The following is a 24,541-nucleotide window of genomic DNA, read 5'->3' as shown; positions in this document are numbered from 1 at the left end:
TCCCTCTCGCACCCAGACCTACTTATGAGTGTCATTTAAGCAATAGTTATGTTGTTAGTGGTAGCGAGTGTTCTAAGTGCTAATCGGTTCACGGATAGAGAAAGTCATATCCGCTAGGGTTACTTTATTAGACAAAACTTACACAGCTCATCACGACAAGGACAACACGTAGGATAGGTGTTTGTTTGTGTATGCGTTTGTGTGAATGTTGTTTGTGTAGGTTAACATTTAAGTGTTGGTGTATGTGTGGAACAATGTGTAACGGTGGACAACAAGAGAACGTGGACGGACAGTCAAAGGTAAACGAATACAAGGAAAGTTGACGATGAAGACGCGACAAGACAGACTGGCAGACACAGTGACGATGGACATTACATGAAAACACTGAGAATCTTAGTCTCTCTTTGCAGCACCCCATTTTCTTGTCACTGAGGGGAAGGAACACGGAATTTGAGCGGTGACTGCTACAGATTACTCCCCCCCAGTGACGAGGAAGGAGGAACGAAATCTTCCCTGGTGCTGGGGCGCTGGGGCAGACAGTGATGCGTTGCGATGAGTAGCGTTGTGTAGAGTTGTGTCGAGATGCGCGGTAAGTTGCGCTGAGTAGTTGCGTTGAGGTGCGCGGTAAGTTGCGCTGAGTAGAGTTGCGTTGAGTAGTTCAGCTACGGTGAGTCGAGCTGGGGCGAGTAGTGCAGTGACAACAGCTACGGTGAGTCGAGCTGGAGTGAGTAATGCAGTGACAACAGCTACGGTGAGTCGAGCTGGGGCGAGTAATGCAGTGACAACAGCTACGGTGAGTCGAGCTGGAGTGAGTAATGCAGTGACAACAGCTACGGTGAGTCGAGCTGGAGTGAGTAGTGCAGTGACAACAGCTACGGTGAGTCGAGCTGGAGTGAGTAATGCAGTGACAACAGCTACGGTGAGTCGAGCTGGAGTGAGTAATGCGGTGACAACAGCTACGGTGAGTCGAGCTGGAGTGAGTAGCGCGTAGGAGACAGCTACGGTGAGTCGAGCTGGAGTAGCGCGTAGGAGACAGCTACGGTGAGTCGAGCTGAAGTGTTGAGCAGCGATGAGTTGAGCAGCGAGGGGTTGAGCAGCGAGGAGTTGAGCAGCGTGAGGTGGGCTGCATGAGGTGGGCTGCGTAAGGTGGGCTGCGTAAGGTGGGCTGCGGTGAGTTGAGTGGTTGGCTGTTTAATAGATCCTGGAAGGCTTGAATCCGCACTCCCGAATCGCGAACCACGTAGACGGGTCCTGAGCAGAAGAGTGGTGCTCTGAAGGACACCGCCGTAGTAGAGGAAGAGTTGCATGTCGTCGTCAGGTATGGTGAAGTCGAGCGGCGTGGAGATGGGCAATAGGCACTGGCGTAAACGCGCCGGGGGCCACGGCAGTCATAGAGTGCATCGAGGGAACTGCGTGTGAAGGCGCTAGCTGACAGCGTGTCAGGGACCTCGGCAGTCGGTGAGAGTAGAACGACTGCGTGTATTAAAGGCGCCAGCTGCCAGCGTGTCAGGGGCCTCGGCAGTCCGTGAGGGCGTCGAATGACTGCGTGGTAAGGCGCTAGATGCCAGCGTGCCAGGGACCACAGCCGGTTGAGAATTGAGGGACGCAAGCATATGCCAGGAGCCGCGGCAGTCGTGAGTGCGTCGAACGACTGCGTGGGAAGGCGCTAGATGCCAGCGAGCCGGGGACCACAGCCGGTTGAGAATTGAAGGGCGCAAGCATGTGCCAGGAGCCGCGGCAGTCCGTGAGAGTAAAACGAACTGCGTGTACTGTAGGCGCTGGCACGTGCCAGGGGCCTCTGTGGCTCGGGGAGTGAACCAGTGTTCAAAAAGGCACTGTAAAACACTGTACACTTAGTGGGAACACTGTGACACTAACTGTTGCTGGGGACTTGCTGCACTGAACTGTTGCTGGACACACTGCACTATACACATAGATCCACAAGTGTAGGATAATCCAAGAGGGCGGTGGTAGATCCAGGAGGCGGTGGTTAATCCAGGGGGCAGCTAGTAATCCCAGTGGGGTGTCACACTGTGTCTGCGTGTACACTGAGTCTGTGTGGTGTGTGGTGGCGTATACACTGAGTCTGTATGGCGTGTACACCGAGTCTGTGTGTGGCGTGTACACTGAGTGTGTGGCACTGTGTCTCAGTAATGTGTCGCACTGTGTTTGAGTGTTCACTGAGTCTGTGTAGTGTGTCACACGGTGTGCGTGTCTCAGTCGCCGGACCAGCAGAAAAGCAGGGAGGAGGAGGGGTGGGGGTGGGTGGGTGAGCGCCGGGAGAAGCACCATGGGGCACAAAAGATGCCTGAAGGGCGCTGAAGATGCCTGGAGGAGGCGCACACAGGGAGCCTAGAAGAGGCGCACAGAGGGAGCCTGGAAGAGGCGCACAGAGGGTGCCTGGAAGAGGCGCACAGAGGGTGCCTGGAAGAGGCGCACAGAGGGTGCCTGGAAGAGGCGCACAGAGGGTGCCTGGGGGAGGCACAGAGGGTGCCTGGGGGAGGCACAGAGGGTGCCTGGGGAAGGCGCAGAAGGCGCCTAGGGGAGGGCGGGGGAAAACCCTGAAGGTGGCAACTACGCCTATGGCGTAATGTTTCTCCCGACCTGAGTGCTCAGCCCCACGAACCCCGAATGGAGGTGAGGATTTTTGCCCCAGGAGAGGGCGGACGAATGGACAAGTTACCCTGCCCAGGTCCTCCACTCTAGGAGAGAGTGCCCTTAAAACGGCACCGGCTATAAGCCACCTTGAACCATAGCAACACTCCAGGGTCACCAATTGTTGGTGGTAGCGAGTGTTCTAAGTGCTAATCGGTTCACGGATAGAGAAAGTCATATCCGCTAGGGTTACTTTATTAGACAAAACTTACACAGCTCATCACGACAAGGACAACACGTAGGATAGGTGTTTGTTTATGTATGCGTTTGTGTGAATGTTGTTTGTGTAGGTTAACATTTAAGTGTTGGTGTATGTGTGGAACAATGTGTAACGGTGGACAACAAGAGAACGTGGACGGACAGTCAAAGGTAAACAAGTAACAAGAGATAAACAATTAGACGCACAAGAAACAGCGAGACGGGAGCACGAACGAAAACATTGACACAAAATAAGAATGAACAATGAGTCTATACTGCAACGCCCCATTTTCCGTTTTCACTGGAAGAGCACGCGACTGCTTGAGCGGTGGCTGCTACAATGTGAGGGGTTGTTCCTACCTACACTCAGAATACTGCACTTCCCTACATTGAACTCCATCTGCCATTTATCCGCCCAGTCATATAATCTGTTGAGTTCACCTTGGAGAATACTAGCGTCCTGATCCGACTCAATTACTCTACCGATCTTGGTATCATCTGCAAATTTACTAACATCACTACTAATTCCTGTATCTAAGTCATTGATATAAATAATAAACAAAAGTGGACCTAATACCGAACCTTGTGGGACCCCACTCGTAACACATCCCCAGTCAGATCTTTTACCATTGATTTGCACTCTTTGCTTCCTATTGCTAAGCCACGCCTTGACCCAGTTCAAAACTTTACCCTCTACTCCGTGAGCCTGTAATTTAAGCAACTGTCGTTGGTGAGAATGATGATAATTTTATGTAGTATACTTGCAGTAGTAGTTACAGTAATAGTAGCTGTAGTAGTAGTAGTAGTAGTAGTAGGTTTGGAAGTTGTAGTAGTAGTAGTAGCAGTAGTAGTTACCGAAGTTTAGCAATAGTAGAAGTAATAATAATAATAATAATAATAATAATAATAATAATAATAATAATAATAATAATAATAATAATAATAATAATAATAATAATAATAATAATAATACCAAAAGAACATCAGCAGCAAGACCAAGAACGACAATAGCAACAAGAACATCAATATTTAATAAACAACAATAGCAACAAAAAACAACAACGTCACAAACTACAACAAATAATCGTTACCCTTGAAATTGACACGAGGAGGAGGAGGAGGAGGAGGAGGAGGAAATGATTTTACGAAGACAATCACTGGGGCAGCCCGTCTCCCACACTCTTCTTAAAGGGCCACAGTGACTTTGTAGTGGCGCGATGTGTTCTTAAGAGCCATTGTCCTTAGCGATAGAGAAAGGAGCTGCACTGTGCCGTCAACAAAGAAGGAAGAGACGGGGAACGCGGAGGTGCGAGAATAATAGAAAAACTTATTGTTCGAAAGGTTAAGAGGAGGAACACGAGACGAAGATGATGAGAAGAATAATGAGAGAGGGAGAAAGAGCGAGAGTGCCACTTGCCCTCTCTCCATCTCTATCTCCATCTAACTATCTCCTCTCCAAACAGTTATCAAGGAGGGGAAGAGGAAAGCCACTCAAAGGGTTTCGTGTGTTTGCTTGCATTGGGCGGCGCTGAAGGAGCGTTGTTTACATATACCGTCATGAGGGAAATGGCAGGGGAGAGGGAGCACTCATTTTCTCTCATGCATTCAAGTAAACGTTCACGCATGCCCACCTACCTACCTACCTACCTACCCACCGACCCACCTGCCTCCCTACCTATATTTACCTACCTCCCTATCTTCCTACCTATCTACACCTGCCTTCCATTATGCATAAAAACGGGCAAACAGATAGGTAAGCAGACAAGCAGAAAGGCAAACATACAGACATACAGAAAAGACGTGAAGAACAGAAACAACATAAAAAAACAGACATACAGACATAGACACTCTTACAGACAGACAAAGAGGAAGATGCATGTAAAAAAAGCTACTTACATGCATAGAAATGGAAACACAGACAGGTAAACAGACAAACAAAGACAAACATACAAAACAGAGACAGCATATGAAAACAGATGTATAGACAGAGAATCTCATTGACAGACAAACAGAAAGACAAACATACATGAAGAACAGAAGAGGAAGAGAAGGAAGAAGAGGATGAGGGAAGAGAAGGAAGGGAAGGGATAGAAAAGGGTAAAGGGAGAGGTGTAGGAAAGATAGGGAAAGAAGGAAAGGAGGGAGGGAGAGGGAGGAAGTGAGGTAAGAAGGAATGAAGGAATGGAGGGAAGGGAAGGAGAGGAAGTACCAAAAGACATGTACAGACAGACAAACAAGAAGATACATATAAAGAAAAATAAAGAAGTGTTTCGTAAAGGTATTTCGTCTTTTTTGTGTGTTTTAGTTCACCGTTTGTTTCGTTATCGGCATTCGTCTGTTTTTCTTTTTTTCTATACTAAGTTTCCTTTCTATGCTTCATCGTTCTTACGTTATCATCTGTAATATGCGCTTCATTAATTGTCGTCATGTCGAAGCTTTCACGTTGTTCTGATTATTTATTTTTATTTACATTTATTTTTAGTTTTTATTGGTTTTATTTTGTCAGGCTCATTGTACTTTTGTTTTTGTTATTTTGCATTAGTAGTCATCATCATCGTCACCATCATTTTTCTTTTTCTCGTGGTGGTGGTGGTGATGGTGGTACAGGTGATGGTGTTGGGGGGGTGATGTTGTTGTTGTTCTTATTTTTTTCTTTTTTGTCTTCTTCTTTTTCATTTTCAACATCATCATCTTGTTTTTCTTGTTGCTGTGGATGGTGGTGATGATGATGATGATGATGATGATGATGATGATGATGGTGGTGATGGTGGTATTGGTGATGGTGTTGGGGGTGATGTTGTTGTTGTTCTTCTTTTTGCTTCTTCTTTTTCATCTTCATCATCATCTTGTTTTTGTTGTTGCTGTGGGTGGTGGTGGTGGTGATGATGATGATGATGATGATGATGATGGTGGTGGCGGTGGTGATGACGCTAACCACTACCACCACTACCACTGTCCTCGTTATCACCACTGTTGCTCTTCGTATACTCCTGAGGTCAGCCGATGATACGCAGCAGTACTCGTGACTCACGCAACGCGCCAGACACTGTAAGACCGCCTGCCTCACTGTTAAGTTGTTGTCTGTTGTGGGCCAGCTCTTGGTGACGGGGGGGGAGGGGGGAGGTTAGGGGGGGAAAGGGGGTTTGGGAGAGTGGATATTGTGCAGTTTGTTTGTTGTGTGTGTGTGTGTGTGTGTGTGTGTGTGTGTGTGTGAGCATGCGTGGAAGAGTGTGTGTGTAAACCAAAAACCACATCACACATACACTCACACCCACAAACCCACTCACGAACACGCCATCCGTCATTAGAATTCTCTTTCACCTCCTTCACTTCTCTTCCTCCTCCGCCTTCTCCTCCTCCTCTTCCTGCTCTTCCTCATCCTCCTCCTCTCACGCGCACCAATTACCCTCATGAACTCTTCGCAACTCTTTCTTTCCCTCTCGACTCCCTGTGTTTTGAGGCGTGTACCTAGCCACCTCCAGCAGAAGGTTACCTCAATGAGTGTAAGGGGACACCAGCTCTCCACGGAACCATCTCATATGATCGTTCTGTGAAGAGTGAAGGTGTGGCCGACGAGAGAGGGAGAGAGAGAGAGAGAGAGAGAGAGGGAGAGGGAGAGGGAGAGGGAGGGGGAGGAGAAGGGTGTAGGCAGTCAGAAAGAGATGTGTATCGAGTGTTTTTTGGAGAAATCTAAGAGCGAAATCAGTATAAACGTCTGAAAACACACACACACACACACACACACACACACACACACACACACACACACACACACACACACACACAGCGGATGAGACAAGGTTAACGCCGTCCCTGAATCCAATATGTTGTGTCGACGGAGAAAAGAAAACAAGGGATGATCATTAAAGAATATCGGATTACCTGTGCGCCGCGTGGAGACAGGAAATGTTAAAGAGCAAGTGAGGCAGAGCGACGCGTAAAGAGATGGGCGGATAGGCAGAGATGTGGTGGAAAAAGGAACACAAAGAGATAAACAGCCACGCACACCGAAACAAACAAACAGAAAAATAACGAACAAGCAAGAAAAGATGACATACAGAAACAGACAAACACAGGAACACGAAGAGATAAAGACCCACGCAACCCGAAACAGACATACAGACAAACAGATATACAGGGATGCAAACCGAAACACACATACAGACAAACAGATATACAGGGATGCAAACCGAAGCAGACATACAGACAAACAGATATACAGGGATGCAAACCGAAACAGACATACAGACAAACAGATATACAGGGATGCAAACCGAAACAGACAAACAGATAAACAAGTAAGAAAGAAAAGTTCACACACACACACACACACACACACACACACACACACTCAAGGTCAGGCAGAGATATTAGAAAGACATAAAGTAATAAATAAACATGAACGTTGTGCCAGACGAGGGAATGGAGACAAGAACAGACTAATAAACGATGTGGGAAATAAATAAATAAAAAGTATCAGAGCACAAGCACAAATAAACAAACAAACAGCATAAATACGTCACAAAAAGTATGTCATTCGTATGCAAAGAGAGTAAAGAGAACGTTTATGTATATATATTTTTTATGTACCAATATTTAACGTTAAAAAAATGTTGTAAGAAAAGATAGTATAATTCACTGACGTAGAGTAAAAGTGATATTGGAAGTAGGGAAGAGAGTTAATTAGTAAAAGGAAGAAAACATTAATTGAAGTAGAAGTAAAAAAAAAAAAAAAAATAGACGAAGTTACGCTCATGTGAGGATTCAGTTTTCCTTCTTATAACACACACACACACACACACACACACACACACACACACACACACACACACACACACACACACACACACACACACACACACACACACACAGATGGTGGGTGGGGAGTGAGGTGCTTATGTTTATATACACTTATTGAAGAGGGCTGCAGGTGTGTGTGTGTGTGTGTGTGTGTGTGTGTGTGTGTTTAGTCAAGTGCACGTGCAATTGTGGGATTTTTTTTGCAGTATATTCATAAGTCTCTCTCTCTCTCTCTCTCTCTCTCTCTCTCTCTCTCTCTCTCTCTCTCTCTCTCTCTCTCTCTCTCTCTCTCTCTCTCTCTCTCTCTCTCTCTCTCTCTCTCTCTCTCTCTCTCTCTCTCTCTCTCTCTCTCTCTCTCTCTCTCTCTCTCTCTCTCTCTCTCTCTCTCTCTCTCTCTCTCGTGTTTGATAACCCCAGACGCTGAGCCAACACTTCCCCGGCCAGCCAATTTCAAGTTGCTGAGGCGCGTGACGTCACAATGGCCACGAGCTGCTGACCAACCACAACCTGAGACCAGCGTGTCACTCTCCGATGGGGCGTGACGCGGCCCGAAGCACCTTCCTTGTAGTTTTCACGGTCATGCACGTTACATGCATACACACATGCAGACAGACTTGCTTACCTATTTACAAACATCCATACCTACATACATACTTACATACACACATACATACATACGTACACGTGCATAGTTACATATATATTTAATTTGTTACTTGACCATATTGCAAGTGCAGACGCTTTACCTTAAAACATAAAAATATGATCCCACACAAAAGCAAATTTCAAAGTAAAGTCATTAACAAAACATGTCCATTCATACCTAAGAAGATATGAACGTAAGAAGTCTGCAAGAAATCGGTGTGTGTGTGTGTGTGTGTGTGTGTGTGTGTGTCAGCGACCAAACACTATCTTCCTCTTGTTTTTTTTTTTTTTAACACACACACACACACACACACACACACACACACACACACACACACACACACACACACACACACACACACATCTAAACTGCCATCACTTTCCAGTATCGGCGCTTCCCTGTCGACCACAATTATTTCCGGAACCCCTTCAGCTTCCGAGGGCCATTCAAAGGAGGAGGAGGAGGAGGAGGAGGAGGAGGAGGAGGAGGAGGAAAGAGAAGAACTAGAAGGAGAACGAAAACAAGAAGAACAAGAACAAGAACAAGAAGAACAAAAAGAAGATAAAAAGGAAGACAAAGGAGAAGAAGGAACATAGTAACTTAAAACCCTAAACATGAAGAGTAGGCAACAGAAAACCTTTTGACTTACAACTAAAAGACCTACACAAGTGATTTAATCTATTCGTCAAGCACTTCAGCGTCATACGGAACTGGATTGCAGGGACTGAACCGTGACATGGAAGGTTTTTGGAGGAGACTGAAGCAAGAGCAGTGTAGTGGAGGGACATGGCTTGTGGAAGGAAGATCAGGAGGCAACAGAGAGGTTCAGACTGCCAGGCATAAAGGGACGAGAAGTAGCAGGAGGTGGAGGTGTATGGGAGGTGTTGTAACAGGGATAGCGCAAGGAAAGCGGAAACAGGTGGTAGGTAGGATGGCGTAGAGAGTGAGTAGCGGTAGAGATGGAAGTGTAGATAAGTAGTGAGGGAGGTGTTGGAGCTGTAGTGTTGGAGATAAAGAGGAGCAGGAGAGGTAAATAATATGAGAAGATGGAGCAGGTGAGGGTGGAGGTAGAAGCGAGAGGAGGTGCAGTGTAGATGTAGATAGGATGTCTTCTTCTATTCCTTTTATTCCTCTAGTGTATACCTTCCTATCTAACCCATTACCCCTTAAAAAAAGTGATGAGAAATAGATGAATGAATGATTAAATAAAGGAAGGACGGAAGGAAACAGATGTACTAGGGCTTTGAAAGACTTAATAGTACGTACCTTTGCGTGTGCCAGACGGGCGGCGTAGAGAACACGGAGGGAAGAAGGAGGGAGGGGAGGAGAGAGGAGAGGAGTGCCAACGAAGCGGGTGGTGCCAAGGTTGTTTTGTATGGGTGTGCGCGAAACGGGGAATTCCCTCAGCGCGTGTGTGTGTGTGTGTGTGTGTGTGTGTGTGTGTGTGTGTGTGTGTGTGTGTGTGTGTGTGTGTGTGTGTGTGTGTGTGTGTGTGTTGATAATTTGTTTCTTGATTTACTTGTTTATTATTTTTTTTATTCATTTATTGCCTATTTATTTATTTTAATTGATTTTCGTCGATAAAGTCACGGAAAGTAATGTTGTGGTAGATAAAAAAAAAAGTATATACGAGTTGCTTGACATACAGAAAACTGGTAGATAGATAGATAGATAGATAGATAGATGGATAGATAATTAGGTTGGTAGAGAGATAGATTGACAGATAGATAAACAGATAAATATAAAGAGAGACAGAGGGGCCTTGTTAGACAGGATAGAAAGCACAGCGTAAGTTGTGATAAGAGTTTAAGAAATGAATATGTATGTTTGACGTCAGTGGCAACACCATTCCGAGAACTCCAACGACAACTCTGACAACAACAACAACAACAACAACAACAACAACAACAACAACAACAACAACAACAACAACAATAATAATAACACCACCACCAACAACAACAACAAAAATAACACCACCACCAACAACAACAACAACATCAATAGTTATAACATGTTGAATTCATCACGTAAAAAAAAAATGACATGGTGACAGATGATACTGAAAAAAATATTACGTGAATTTATTATTGTAAAAGACATGTTCCTTACACCATAAAAAAAGGCGTTCCAGTTAAGTATTCAGTATGGACAAAAAAAATAATAAAGAAAATACACAGGCGTTCGTTTGTAATATACGTAATCATCATCATTATCAACAGCACCATCAACAACAAAACATCATTAGTATCATCATCATCACCATTTCAATTATCACCATCACCTTCATCATCATCATCATCACCAACAAACAACACGACAGGCATTACGGTGTGGTGAAGGTGGTGAGGGTGATAGTGGTGATGGTTGAGATGATGACAGTGGTGTGCATGTAATGACGTCAACATCTCTGCTGCAGTGTGACGCCCCTTCAGCGAGAGACGAGAAAATAGACTCGCAAATAGGCCCACGGAGGGAGGACTGAATGGAGGAAGAGAGGGAGGGAGGTAGCAGTACAACCCCCAGCACGCCGGGGGTATATAAATAAGGTGCCCGATAAACGATAACTACACCAGAACAACTGACGAACCTACACCATACAACTGTACACTCCTACTGTCTTTCTTATTCCCCACCTGCACCTTCACCACTAACCCACTTCCTCTTCGTACTATACCCTTGATTAAAAATAATAGAAAAATAGATAAATAAAAAAAAAAATAAAAAAAGGAGGCAGGAGGAGGAAGGAAGAGACGGAGGAGACAGAGTATAGGTATTGGAAGGCAGTGGTAAGAAGGGAGGAGGGATGAAGAGAGGAAGAAAAGGAGAGGTATAAAAAGTCGTATAACAAGGAGAAAGGGGGAGGAGGAGGGAGGGAGGAAGCAGTGATGAGTGGAAGGATGGAAAGAAAGAAATATAGAAGGGAGGAAGAGTTGAAGGAGTTTATGATATGAATGTACCCTGTGAAGAACTCCTGAATGATGATGAAGAACTGTTATCATCATTGTATCATTATTATACTTATCATCATTAGCTATCATTACTGTTGTTGTTGTTGCTGTCGTTGTTGGTGATATTATTGTTGCTGTTGCTTGTCATCCTTTAATATACAACAGGCGAGAAGAAAAAAACGCAAAGCCCATAACAGAAAAAAAGTATTCCTTAAATGGTTTCTCCTGTCCCCTTTCTCTCCTCCCTCATTACCATCATCAGCAATTCCCTCCCACTCTCTCTCCCTCCCGTCACGGCGCCTCGTCTCTCCCACGCATATGCTAATTTATCGTGCTTAGGTAGGACGGTGACTGTCTGGCGAGGTATGTACTGTGTGTGTATGTGTGTGAGGAGGAGTCATATATGGCATTATCTTTCTTTTCTCTCTCTCTCTCTCTCTCTCTCTCTCTCTCTCTCTCTCTCTCTCTCTCTCTCTCTCTCTCTCTCTCTCTCTCTCTCTCTCTCTCTCTCTCTCTCTCTCTCTCTCTCTCTCTCTCTCTCTCTCTCTCTCTCTCTCTCTCTCTCTCTCTCTCTCTCTCTCTCTCTCTCTCTCTCTCTCGAACGATCTCTCTCTCTCTCTCTCTGACTGAATATCTGGTCAGCATGTGGGTCGTTCCGCCTTATTATTATTTTATTATTATTATTATTATTATTATTATTATTATTATTATTATTATTATCATTATTATTATTATTATTATTATTATTATTATTATTATTATTATTATTATTATTATTATTATTATTATTATTATTATTATTATTATTATTATTATTATTATTATTATTATTATTATTATTATTATTATTATTATTATTACTACTATTATTATTATTATTACAATAATAAATTGTCAGCGTCCTTCGGTGGGAATCGAACATCGGTCCTCAGGCTCAACACGCCCGCATGCTAATCACTCGGCCACCGCCTCCCCTATTCATTATTATTATTATTATTATTATTATTATTATTATTATTATTATTATTATTATTATTATTGTTATCATTATTTGTCTTCTAAGTGTCTTTTTACCCTTAGAAAAAAATCAAAATACCAAATTTTCCCTAAAATGTTCATCAATAATTCCATATATTTATTTTTTTCTCCACGCTCCCTCCTCATCACGACCATTTTAATTACAATTTTGATCTTTTTTTTTCCATTCATCAGTCAAGTAACAAAGCAAAGCAAGCAGGCAGTCATTCTCCTGTTCTTCATCTTTATCCCTCTTTCCCCGTCCCTCCCTTCCTCCTCTTCATCAGCATCATCTCTCCCATATCCACATCTCCCTCCCATATCGTTCACTCACACACCTTCATAGCTCACGCATTTCCTCCTCCTCTAAAGCCTCCATGCCTCTGACACTTCACCTTATCCACCTCATATGTCTCCCACACGCCCGCTACTCCCTATATAAGCCTCCCACGCACGCACGCACACACTCCCCTCGCAGATTCTAAGCCCATACGATAAACATTCCCACGATGACGTCAGGTTGAAGTGTATGGTGACGTGAGACGGTGAGTGTGTGTGACGTCACGGTGCATCTGGTGTGTGTGTGTGTGTGTGTGTGTGTGTGTGTGTGTGTGTGTGTGTGTGTGTGTGTGTGTGTGTTTATCCGCTAAAAAATACAACTTTCCTCTAAAATGTTCATCAGTAATTTTTTTTTCCTGTTCAGTGCTCCTTCCTCATCATGCCTTTTTTTTTTTTTTTTAATAGCGTCTATTTCGGGGTTTCTTTTTTCCCCTTTATTTATTTCCATCGATTCATCAGTGTATGTGAGAGAGAAGAAGAAGAAACGCCAGTAATTTTATTTTCTGAGCTAAGTAGAATAAGGAGTCCAGATGAAAAGTAAATCAAAGCAATATTTTATTTTTTTGTTTGGTTACTTCATCGTCACTTTTTTTATGTTCAACCTCACAAAGCAGCTCCGTGAGGCTCCGTGACTGATGGAGCAACAGGACGAGGCAGAGGACGCAGGGTTTTCCAAGTCACTGCAAGGTTGTCAGTCTCGTGATGATGTCCACGGCGCTGCCTTCAGGAGTGACTTGAGCGAGCGGCCACACCTCATCTCACACACCTGCGTCACAGCGGCCTCGTGGCGTAACTTCCGCGGACACTTGGAGGTCGTTACCCCGTGTGTCGTGATAGACTGCAACGGTTGGTCACAATGATTCATGATCCGTCAAACATGTTAAGGAAATTACTTTCTTTAAGATGTAACACTACTATTATATTTAACTTTTTTTATTATGCATGTATTTGAATTTGGGGCTCCAGATTTTCGCATTTGTTTCATGTTGAGTGTTCTTCGTTTTTTTTTTTTTCTTCGTTATTTTTTTCATTTGGTTAATCATTATGGACTAATGGTTCTCGCATATATTTGGTGTTTAGCTTCGTTCTTTATACTCTGTTGTAGATTTGGTCAATAAACTGTTTGCTGATCAATCTATTTACGCGACTTCCCTCTCGTCAAACGCTAACTATAGGAAGCGTTGTCGTTTTACCTTCAACCCTGAACGAAGATTTGCAGCAATTACCTAAAACGAAACGGAAACTAGACTACAAGTAACCCCGACTCGTTTATGAAGACACTCACCTCCAAATACGTTTTCTGCAAGAGGCTTCGAATATACTGACCCTCACAGTGCCCACTCGCGTGTATCTGTATCCGTTGTTTTTCTTACAGTAAAGGAAGCAGTTCAAGGCAATAATAATTAAAACCAAAAAGTCCACTAACACTGCTTCTAGTGGAAAAGAATGACCGAAAGAGAGGTCGATTTCGGATGGAGAGGTGTCTTGATACCCCTCCGTTAGAGTATGTACGTGTGGCACCACTTCTAATCCTCCTCCCTTCGCGTGTTGTTAGGCGTGGGAGGGATAAAGCGGTGAGGCGGGGCGCAGAACATGATCCCAGTCCTCTGTGCGTCCACCAGGCAGGCACGCCGCTTGCAGGCTTAACGCACCGTCGCCTTTCAATCCCCGACCCCCGCTGGTCATGCCCTTGGTCCCGCTGGCTGCTGCTTCGGGTCACTAGCGCAAGCACCCACCTCGTTACTCACTCAATTGAACACACACACACACACACACACACACACACACACACACACGAAAGGTAAATATAGTCATGATCATCCAGCGCATCACGGACTGAAATGGTACATAAACTTGGTCTCGTATGTGAAGGGGGAAGTAGTCACACCTCCTCTTCCTCCCCCTCCTCCTCCTCCTCAGCATGGCCATTACTCTCCTCTTTCTTCCTTCCCTCCTCCTCCTCCTCCTCCTCTTCGCCACCCCCAGCATCGTCACCGGAGAGTCGTAAAAACTAGAAAGAGTTAAATCGTGCTAACATTTGTTCCTCCCTTGCAACGCCTCTCGTGATGCTAATATAAACCTGAGGGAGGGAGGGTGGTAGGAAGGAGAGGAAGTGGAAGCCGACAAACGAAAGAGGGAGGGAAGGAGGAAAAAGGCGCCAGTTGTTGAGTGCCCGCGTTTGACAGATAATTGTATTTTTATGAGAGCGAGAGATGGGCTCGGCGATGCTTGGATGAGGAAAATGAGTCGGTGAGAATAGCAATGACTGCCCAGGGGAGCCGATTCTAAAAGGTGTTTGTGCTATTGGAAGGCAAGGAGGAGGAGGAGGAGGCGGAGGAAGGAAAATAAGAGGAAGAAAAGAGAGAAGAGGTAGAGTCGGAAGAATATTAGTATACGACTCAGGGCGTTCGTTGTTTGTAGTGTAGGAAGGCAAGGAGGAGAAGGAGGAAGAAAAGAATAAAGATGAAAAGAAAGAAAAAAGGGAAGTAGAAGATGGGGAAGAGGAAGGTTGCTGTTTGCGATATATATTGGAAGGCGAATAAGAGAAGGAGGAAGAGGAGGAATGGGAAAGAAATAAAGAGGAGGAGGAAAATAAAGAAGATTGAAGTAAAAACAGTTGAGTAAGTAAGATTCGTGGACTTGTTTGTCTTAATGGAAGGTAAGGAGAGGGAGGGGGAGGGAGGAGGAGGAGGAAGAGGAAAATAATAAATGAAAAAAAGCATAGAAACAGGGATGAAGAGCATACAAGAAACGGATGGGAAAGTACACACACACACACACACACACACACACACACACACACACACACACACACACACACACACACACACACACACACACACACACACACACACACACACACACACACACACACACACACACACACACACACACACACACACACACACACACACACACACACACACACACACACACACACACACACACACACACACACACACACACACACACACACACACACACACACACACACACACACACACACACACACACACACACACACACACACACACACACACACACACACACACACACACACATATATATATTTCTAAAGGAGTTGTTTGTCCTAATGGAAGATAACGAGAAAAGGAAATAGGAAGAAGGAAGTGAAAGAGGAACAGCAAAAAACAACCAAAAAAGAAAGACTCGAGGAAAGAAGACAAGGAGGAGGAGGAGGAAAAGTAGAAATTGAGGAGGAGGAGTAACGACTTTTTAGCGTGTCCGGGCAGACTGTCGCCACCGTCGCCTTACCACACCTCCTGAAATACATGTTACCTCGCCCCAGCTTCTCCTTCCTTCCTCTTCCCCCTTCCCTCGGCCTCTCGCTTCCCCTTTCTTCCTCTTCCCCCCTCCGTCGGCCCCTCGCTCCGTTCCTCCTCTCAGATCACCACCGCGATGCTTACGAGCGTGTGTATAGCCTGACGTCAGAGGGGGACCCGAATATTGTGAGGGGTGACGTAGCAGAGCTGGGGGAAGGGGTGACGTGATGATGGTGACAATGATGACTCGGGGGGGGGGCACGGTGATATATTGGTTTGTAGCACAGCTTTTCCGTGTATGCGGGCAGACCATCAACACCGTCGCCTGACCAAAGCTCCTGAAATACAGGTTACCTAGCCTCAGCTTCCCCTTCCTTCCTCTTTTCCCTTCCGTTGCCCGCTTGCTTTTCCCATGAAAGCTTACTACAGTGACAGGGTGTGGTAGATGTGGTGATGGTCGTGATAAAGGAGAAGTGTTGTGGCACCGGTGGTGTTGTGTGGTGGGGGTGCAGGCCAGTAATTTTGGCAGATATTTTTTTTTTTTTGGGGGGGGGTAAAGGGCATCATAGGTTCATGATGTGGTGGAGGGGAGGGTGGCGGGCGAAGCGAGCATGCACAGCTAGGGAGATTTTTGTGTAAAATAGCACTTTTAGAGGCATATTGAGGCCGATTTAGAAAACATTGGGGGGCCATAGGCCCCCTAGCCCCCCCCCCAAGAAATTAAGGCCCTGTGGCGGTAGTGGTCATGGTGGTGGCGGTGGGGTTAGTTGTGAGGGGTGTGTGTGTAACCCCGGTGGTCTCTTTGTGTGGTTGTGGTTGTGGTGGTGGTGGTGGTGGTGATGGGGATGTTATTGTTGTTGTTGTTGGTGGTGGTGGTGGTGGTAGTGAAGAGGAAGGTGTGACGTGTTGTTGTTGTTGTTGTTTTTGTTATTATTGTTGTTGTTGGTGGTGGTGGTGGCGGCGGAGGTTTTGGCACGGTTGGAACTCGTCCAAGAGCGGCCGTGGATATTGGCCGTGCTTAAACTGGTTGACATTTCACATCGTAAAACATCCCTCAAGAAAAACAAACGATATGAAGTAAAGTAACTGGTTTCGTTTATGAGTTAATTCAAAACACCGTGGGAAATCAAGCATAGTCCTGCTCCCCCCACCCCTTCCACCCATAAAAATGGAGGCTCTTCACGTGCAAATACTCTGTGTGAAAAGATGTTTCCTTATCTTTCTAGTTTTGGCCACTTTTTTATTGTAGGAATATTATATACCTTCCTCTGAGGCGGACTGTAAGTGTATTTCACTGGCTTGGCCACCAGATTGAATATCGTGTCTTTTGAGTCGTATTTTTGTGGGGGTGTATAACACAATACCCTCGGCAGCGGCGGTGAGATGTCCGGGCAGCCAGACGCCAGACGCCAGACGCCGCGCCTCGGGTGGCGCGACGGCTCGCGTGGCGGTGCGTCCTGCGGTAACGCAACACGTGGACGCGTCACATTGACGCGCCGCTCCCCATAATGAGCCGCAAATGTGACAGCTTGTTGCCGTGCCCGAAAGCTCAATGGACAATGGTGGGGGAGCGAAGCTGAATGAAACGCATCATTATTCATTATCTTTGCTCTTACAATTGCTAATTGTTTACTTGCCGGTACTTCCTGATACTGGAAAGAGCTCGTAAAATAATATTCATGTAAGAAATGCCATAAAATGAAGAGAACCTTGAATTTTACGAACCAGGAAATTAAGTTTTCAGAAGTAACATCGTCTCAGCATAATTCAGAACTACACAAGCAATCACTGGAGGAACAACATGAACTAAAAAACTAAAATGGATCTCTACCAGTGACCGATTTAGCCCTGACGGTTGGTTGATACGCGCGGACGGTCCCTCGGCGACCGCGTAAGCTACGGGAGGCGGCGCGCAGCACTCAGCATCTCTGTTCCCAGCGGTGATGCGTTGACGGGCGGAGGAAATGGTTGTGAGGGAGGCAACGCGACCTGCTGCTATGATTTGTGGCGTGAGGGTCGGCGGGCAGGGAGGAAGTTGCGACACGAGGCACAGACAGACACAAAGACGGATAGCCAGACAATATCCACCCCCTGGTCTCTCTCTCTCTCTCTCTCTCTCGTTCTTTGCCTCCTTACTGCGTTTATGTCCATGGTAGTTTTTCTTTCTTTTTTCTTTCTTTCGTTCTTTCTTTTCTCTCTCTCTCTCTCTCTCTCTCTCTCTCTCTCTCTCTCTCTCTCTCTCTCTCTCTCTCTCTCTCTCACACCATCAAATTCTAGTTAACTAATAAAATATTCCTCCCACACGCATAAATCTTCCTCCTCACTCCTCTTAACTTATCCCTACTTCCCTCCACCTCTCCCTCTCTCCCTCTCCCTCTTTATCTCTCTCTTTTTACGCTAGTCTTGGCCTTTGACTTTTTTTTTTACATAATCTTATTCATCTGTGTCTGACTTCTCTCTCTCTCTCTCTCTCTCTCTCTCTCTCTCTCTCTCTCTCTCTCTCTCTCTCTCTCTCTCTCTCTCTCTCTCTCTCTCTCTCTCTCTCTCTCTCTCTCTCTCTCTCTCTCTCTCTCTCTCTCTCTCTTCTTACTTCCCCCGTATACTCTCTCCCCTTCCGTTTTCTCTCCGTCCCTCCCTCCTTCCCTCCCTTCTCAGCCTCAGACGCGGCGCCAAAGAGGAGAGACGAGAAGGAGGAGGAAGAGGAGGTGGAGGAGGGGGAGGAGGGAGGGTCGTCTTGCTGTCTTTGTGTTGTGCCATAATTACTCCCTCCTTCCTCTCTCTCTCCCTCCCTTCATGACCCTCTTTATCCTCCCTTCCCTCTCTCCTCCCCTTTCTTTACTATTTAGGTCTTCATCTTCTTTCAACCTCTCTCTCTCTCTCTCTCTCTCTCTCTCTCTCTCTCTCTCTCTCTCTCTCTCTCTCTCTCTCATTCTTTCCTAGAAGTGTTTGTGGCAGAAATAAGAGTAGAAAAAGGAAGAGGAGGAGGAGAAGGAGCAGGAGGAGGAGGAGGAAGGAGAGAGGAAGTGGCTTTACAAAAAAAAAATAGTAAAAGAGTATAAGGTGACGATGGTTTGCAAGAATAAGAAAAAAGGAAATAAACAGAGGAAAGGAAACAGAGGGAAGAAAGGAGGAGGAGGAGAAGGGGGGAAAGGAAGTAGGAAGAGGAAATAAACACCATATTGCACAAATATTATTTTTGTTAGGTTTGTCTGTGTGTCTGTGTGTGTGTGTGTGTAATTCACCTCTTGGTCTGCTGCGGGTCTCTCTCGAGACAGCCAGCCGTTCCCCTACGGAAGAGCACAGAGCTCGTAGTACCGATCTTTGGATAGGACTGAGACCACTCACACACAACACACCGCGACAACGAGGTCACAATTCCTTGCCTGACGTCGCGTACCTACTCACTGCTAGGTGAACAGGGGCTACACGTGATAAACCCACCTATCTTCACCCGGTCGGGGAATTGAACCCCGGTCCTTCTGGTTGTGAGCCAGACGCTCTTCCCCTGAGCTACCGGTGTGTGTGTGTGTGTGTGCGAGAGAGAGAGAGAGAGAGAGAGAGAGAGAGAGAGAGAGCCAAGGGGCAGGTGTGGCGGGGTTTCCCACTATCGTTGCCAGATTATTACTCTCTCTCTCTCTCTCTCTCTCCTATATTTTTACTTTTTCTTCGACTTCGTCTTCGTCTTCTTTTTCTTCTTCTTTTCGTCTTCGTCATTCTTGTTTTCTTTGTATATTTCGTTCTTCTCTTCTTTCTTCTCCTCTATCTCTTCTTCTTTTCCTTCCTCCTCCTCCTCTTCCTCCTCCTCGACATCCTCTCCAACCACCACCACCCTAGTAACAATGACAACAAGAAAAACAACAATACCAACCTCTGTCAACACGTTCATCACCCAATGACACCACCACCACCCCCACCATCACCATCACCACCACCATCACCATCACCACCACCATCACCATCACCACCACCACCACCATCACCATCACCATCACCACCGCCATTACTCCCACCTACCTCAGATAAAACCACCACCATACAGTACCATCACCTCTATTACCATCCCAGTCCTTACCACCACATTCATCACCACCACCACCGTCCGTCATATCACACAGTCACCACCGTCACCACCAACAGGAGAAAGTGATATCTGAAAATAGTGAAAGATGTAGCAAGAGAGAGAGAGGAAAACTGATAAGTGAAAAAAGATAACACACACACACACACACACACACACACACACACACACACACACACACACACACACACACACACACACACACACACATACATACTTACATACACACACACACCAAAATCCAAAATGGATATCAAGATGTTAGAATCTGTACAGAGGAGGATGACAAAGATGATTCAGGGGGTGAGAAACTTGCCTTATGAAGACAGGCTGAAGCATTTAAATCTACATTCTCTTGAAAGGCGAAGGTTGCGAGGAGACTTGATCGAAGTCTATAAATGGATGAAGAGCTTTAATAAAGGGAATGTCAATAAGATTTTGATAGTAAAAGAGCCAGGTAGGACGCGCAGCAATGGTTTTAAGTTAAACAAATTCAGATTCAACAAAGACATAGGCAAGAATTGGTTCACCAATAGAGTGGTAGATGAATGGAACAGGCTTGGGAGCCATGTTGTGGGTGCCAATACCATAGATACATTCAAGAAGAGGTTAGATAAAGCCATGGATGGTGAGGTAAGGTGGGGTTGAGTGTACAGGAGCTGCCTTGTATGGGACAACTGGCCTCTTGCAGACTCCTTACGTTCTTATGTTCTTATGTTCTTACACACACACACACACACACACACAGAAAAAAAAATACCGGGATAACCGATGTAAGAGATTCTAATCGCATTTAATTTCTGAAACGATACAAGGAAAGAGGAACGGGAAGAGGAGGAGGAGGAGGAGGAAGAGGAAGAGGAGGAGGTGGGGGGATCGGCGTCGTTGGCTCCAGCGTCTGTATTTCTCCGCCTCGTCGCCGTAACACAACCCGTACCAAGCCGACCTGACCCAACCCGGTAATAATACTCTGCAGTGCGAGGCGATGTGGTGAGGTGCGGTGGGAAAGGGGGAAGGGGAAGGGAGGGGATGCGAGATTGGAGGAAGAGGAAGGGGGAGAGTTAAGGAGGAGAGGAAGAGGAAGGGGAAGGGAGGGGATGCGAGATTGGAGGAAGAGGAAGGGGGAGAGTTAAGGAGGAGAGGAAGAGGAAGGGGAAGGGAGGGGATGCGAGATTGGAGGAAGAGGAAGGAGGAGAGTTAAGGAGGAGAGGAAGAGGAAAGGAGAGGGAGGGGATGCGAGATTGGAGGAAGAAGAAGGGGGAGAGTTAAGGAGGAGAGGAAGAGGAAGGGGAAGGGAGGGGATGCGAGATTGGAGGAAGAGGAAGGGGGAGGAGAGAAAGAGGAAGAGGAAGGGAGAGGATGCGAGACTGGAGGAAGAGGAAGAGAGAGTTAAGGAGGAGAAGGAAAGGAAGGGGAAGAGGAGGGTTTTCAAGAGTGGAGGAAGAGGAAGGAAGAGAGATAATAAGGAGGAAAGGAAGAATAAGAAGGGGAATTGATGGGGTGCACGTGGAGAAAGAGGAAGGAAAAGAGATAAGGAGGAGAATAAGAAGAAGAAGGAATAGCAGGAGTAGAAGTCAGCAAGTCAGTTAGTCAAGGATCAGCCATACACAGACTTCTCAAACTGGTATATATATTTTTTCTTATTCCTAGTTACTCTCAGGCATTTATTTACTTACTTATTTATTTGTTTATAGTATGTGTTTTACTCTCTTAATTTGCGTATATATTTTTTCATTCCTGTATTTTTTTTTTTCCTATTTGATCGATTTTTGTAGCGTGTGTTTTCATCCCTATTCTACGTGTCTTTCTACAGTTTTTTTCGTGTCGCTTCCACCCTGCCCAGTAACTTTCCTCTTTCGCCATTGCGCAGCTCATAGAAGAACGTTGTATTCCACGACGTTCATATCGACCTCAATCGGATACACGACTTCAGTTGTTTTCGTTGTAGCTCTAATTTCGTAATCAACGACAGAAAAAAAAAACTGGCGAGTAAGACTGATAAGAGTAATTGTAAGAAGATGAGGAAAAGTGAGAAAGAAAAGTAACATGAGAAGAATGGAGGTGGAGGGGAAGAGAAAGAGAAAGAGAAAAAGAGAGAACAAGTGAGATAGGGTGAAAAAGGAAGAGGAAGAAGAAAGGAAAGAAGAGAATGAAGTGTTGAGGAAGAAGGAAAGACATGGAAGGGTAAAAAAAGGACGAGGAATAAGGAGATGGAAGAAGAACCAGATGATTTAGAAGTGGAAGGGAGAGAGGGAAGGCGAGAGGAATGGAGGAGGAGGAGGGGTGAGGTAGCAAAAACTGGGAAGGCGAGGAAGGCGGCGGAGGAAAGTGGAAGGGGAGGAGAGGTCATCATTTTCTGGGGTGGAGGCGGAGGTGGAGGTAGGGAGGGAAGAGGTGGAGGTGGGGGGAGGAGGTGGAGGATCCGAAGGGTGGGTTTCATGTCTCCAGGAATATGATGAGGTAAAGGTGACCGCTGCTACGATATTGTTTGTCATGCGCCGCTGAGACACACACACACACACACACACACACACGCACACGCACACGCACACACACACACACACACACACACACACACACACACACACACACACACACACCTGCCCAGACCAGTTGGAACACTAGATACGGTTTTCGCAGTAATTCGCAAGGTGAGTTGAGCCTCGACAGGTGACTCTTGATAATCTGCTCAGGTGTAAGGATTCCGTGTGCTGACCCAACACTTCACTGATTGCTTGACTGACTGACTGACTGACTACTTGACTGACTGACTGACTATTTGATTGGGTGGCTGACTGACTTATTGACTGACTGACCGGTTGAATACTTGACTGACTGACTAAATGATTACTTGACTGACGGGCGGCTGACTGACCCACTGACTGACTAACTATCCAAGTGGCTAATTGGATTGACTGAGTAGAGAACTGAATAACAGAGTGACGGATTGATTGACTGAATTATTCGTCTACTTTTCTTCAATCTCAGGTACATGTATTCTCGTATTACATTAAGCAAGTCAGTATTTCAGTAAAGTCAGTTAGTCAATCGAATCGGTCAAGCTAGTTAAGTTGGTCTATCAGTCAGCTGGTCCGTCCAATCATCCGCCTCTCCGTCAGTCAAACATAATGTAAGTCAGTCGATCAGTCAGTCAGTCAAGGTTCAAACTGGTATATTTATTTTTTTATGATTCCTAGTTACTCTCAGGTATATATTTACTTACTTATTTATTTGTTTATATAGTATGTGTTTTATTCTCTTAATTTGCCTATCTTTATTTTCATTTCTAGTTTATTTATTTATTTTTTTTCCTATTTTATCTATTTTTTTGTAGCATGTGTGTTTCATTCCTATTCTACGTGTCTTCCTACAGTCTTTTGCGTGTCGCTTCCATACTGCCCAGTGACTTTCCTCCTTCGCCATTGCGCAGCTCTTAGAAGAACGTTGTATTCCACGACGTTCATATCGTCCACAACCGGATACACGACTTCCGTTGATTTCGATATAGTTCTAATTTCGTAATCAAGAGAAGAAGAAAAAAATGGCAAGTAAGAATAATAAAAGTAATTGTAATGAGGCAAATGACGAGAAGAAAGTGAGGAAGAAAAGTAGAATGAAGACGAAGAAGAAGCAGAAGAAGAAGAAGAAGAAGAAGAAGAAGAAGAAGAAGAAGAAGAAGAAGAAGAAGAAGAAGAAGAAGAGGAAGATGAACCAAAATAAGAACAAGAGCTAGAGCAAGAAGAACAAGAACAACAAGAAGAAAATAAGTTGAAAAAGAAGAATGAGGAAAGAGTAGAGGAAGAAAAGTGAGAAGAAAATGAAATGAAAAAAGAAAAGGGAGAAAAGAAACAGGAGTAGAGGAAGAAAAATTAAATCAAGTAGAAAAAGAAGAAAAAGAAAGACAAGAACAAGAAGAGGCAAGGGTTATTAGAATCGAAACCTCCAAAGATTATGTAGTTTCTATATTCGTTGCTGAGGCAAAACATTTCTATCTCCCTCTCTCTCCTTCTCCCTCTCTCTCCCTTACCTCACAGCTCAATCTCTTCCTCCCTCTCCTCCCCACTCCGTCGCCAGCGGGTGAGAGAGAGAGAGAGAGAGAGAGAGAGAGAGAGAGAGAGAGAGAGAGAGAGAGAGAGAGAGAGAGAGAGAGAGAGAGAGAGAGAGAGAGAGAGAGAGAGAGAGAGAGAGAGAGAGAGAGAGAGAGAGAGAGAGAGAGAGAGAGAGAGAGAGAGAGAGAGAGAGAGAGAGAGAGAGAGAGAGAGAGAGAGAGAGAGGGAGGGACGGAGGGAGATAAGGAGGAAGAGAGGGAGGGAGGGAGGAGGGAAGGTGTAACAGGTGTGTTGGGCGAGGCTCCAGGTGAGACATTCTTGCTAATTAGAGCTTGACAGGTGGACAGGTGTAGGGGGCGATCCTTGACTCCACCCTTGTTGCTACTGATGTTCCTCCTCCTCCTCCTCCTCCTCTTCTTGGTTTCCCTTTTTTTGCTTTAACTGCTTTTGTTCTTGTTGTTCCTGTAGTTGAGGTCATCATTTATCCTCCTCCTCCTCCTCCTCCAATTCTATCTCTTCCTCCT

This window comes from Eriocheir sinensis, chromosome 8, assembly GCF_024679095.1.
Source record: "Eriocheir sinensis breed Jianghai 21 chromosome 8, ASM2467909v1, whole genome shotgun sequence".
Classification (NCBI taxonomy): domain Eukaryota; kingdom Metazoa; phylum Arthropoda; class Malacostraca; order Decapoda; family Varunidae; genus Eriocheir; species Eriocheir sinensis.
This window is presented reverse-complemented; position numbering follows the sequence as displayed.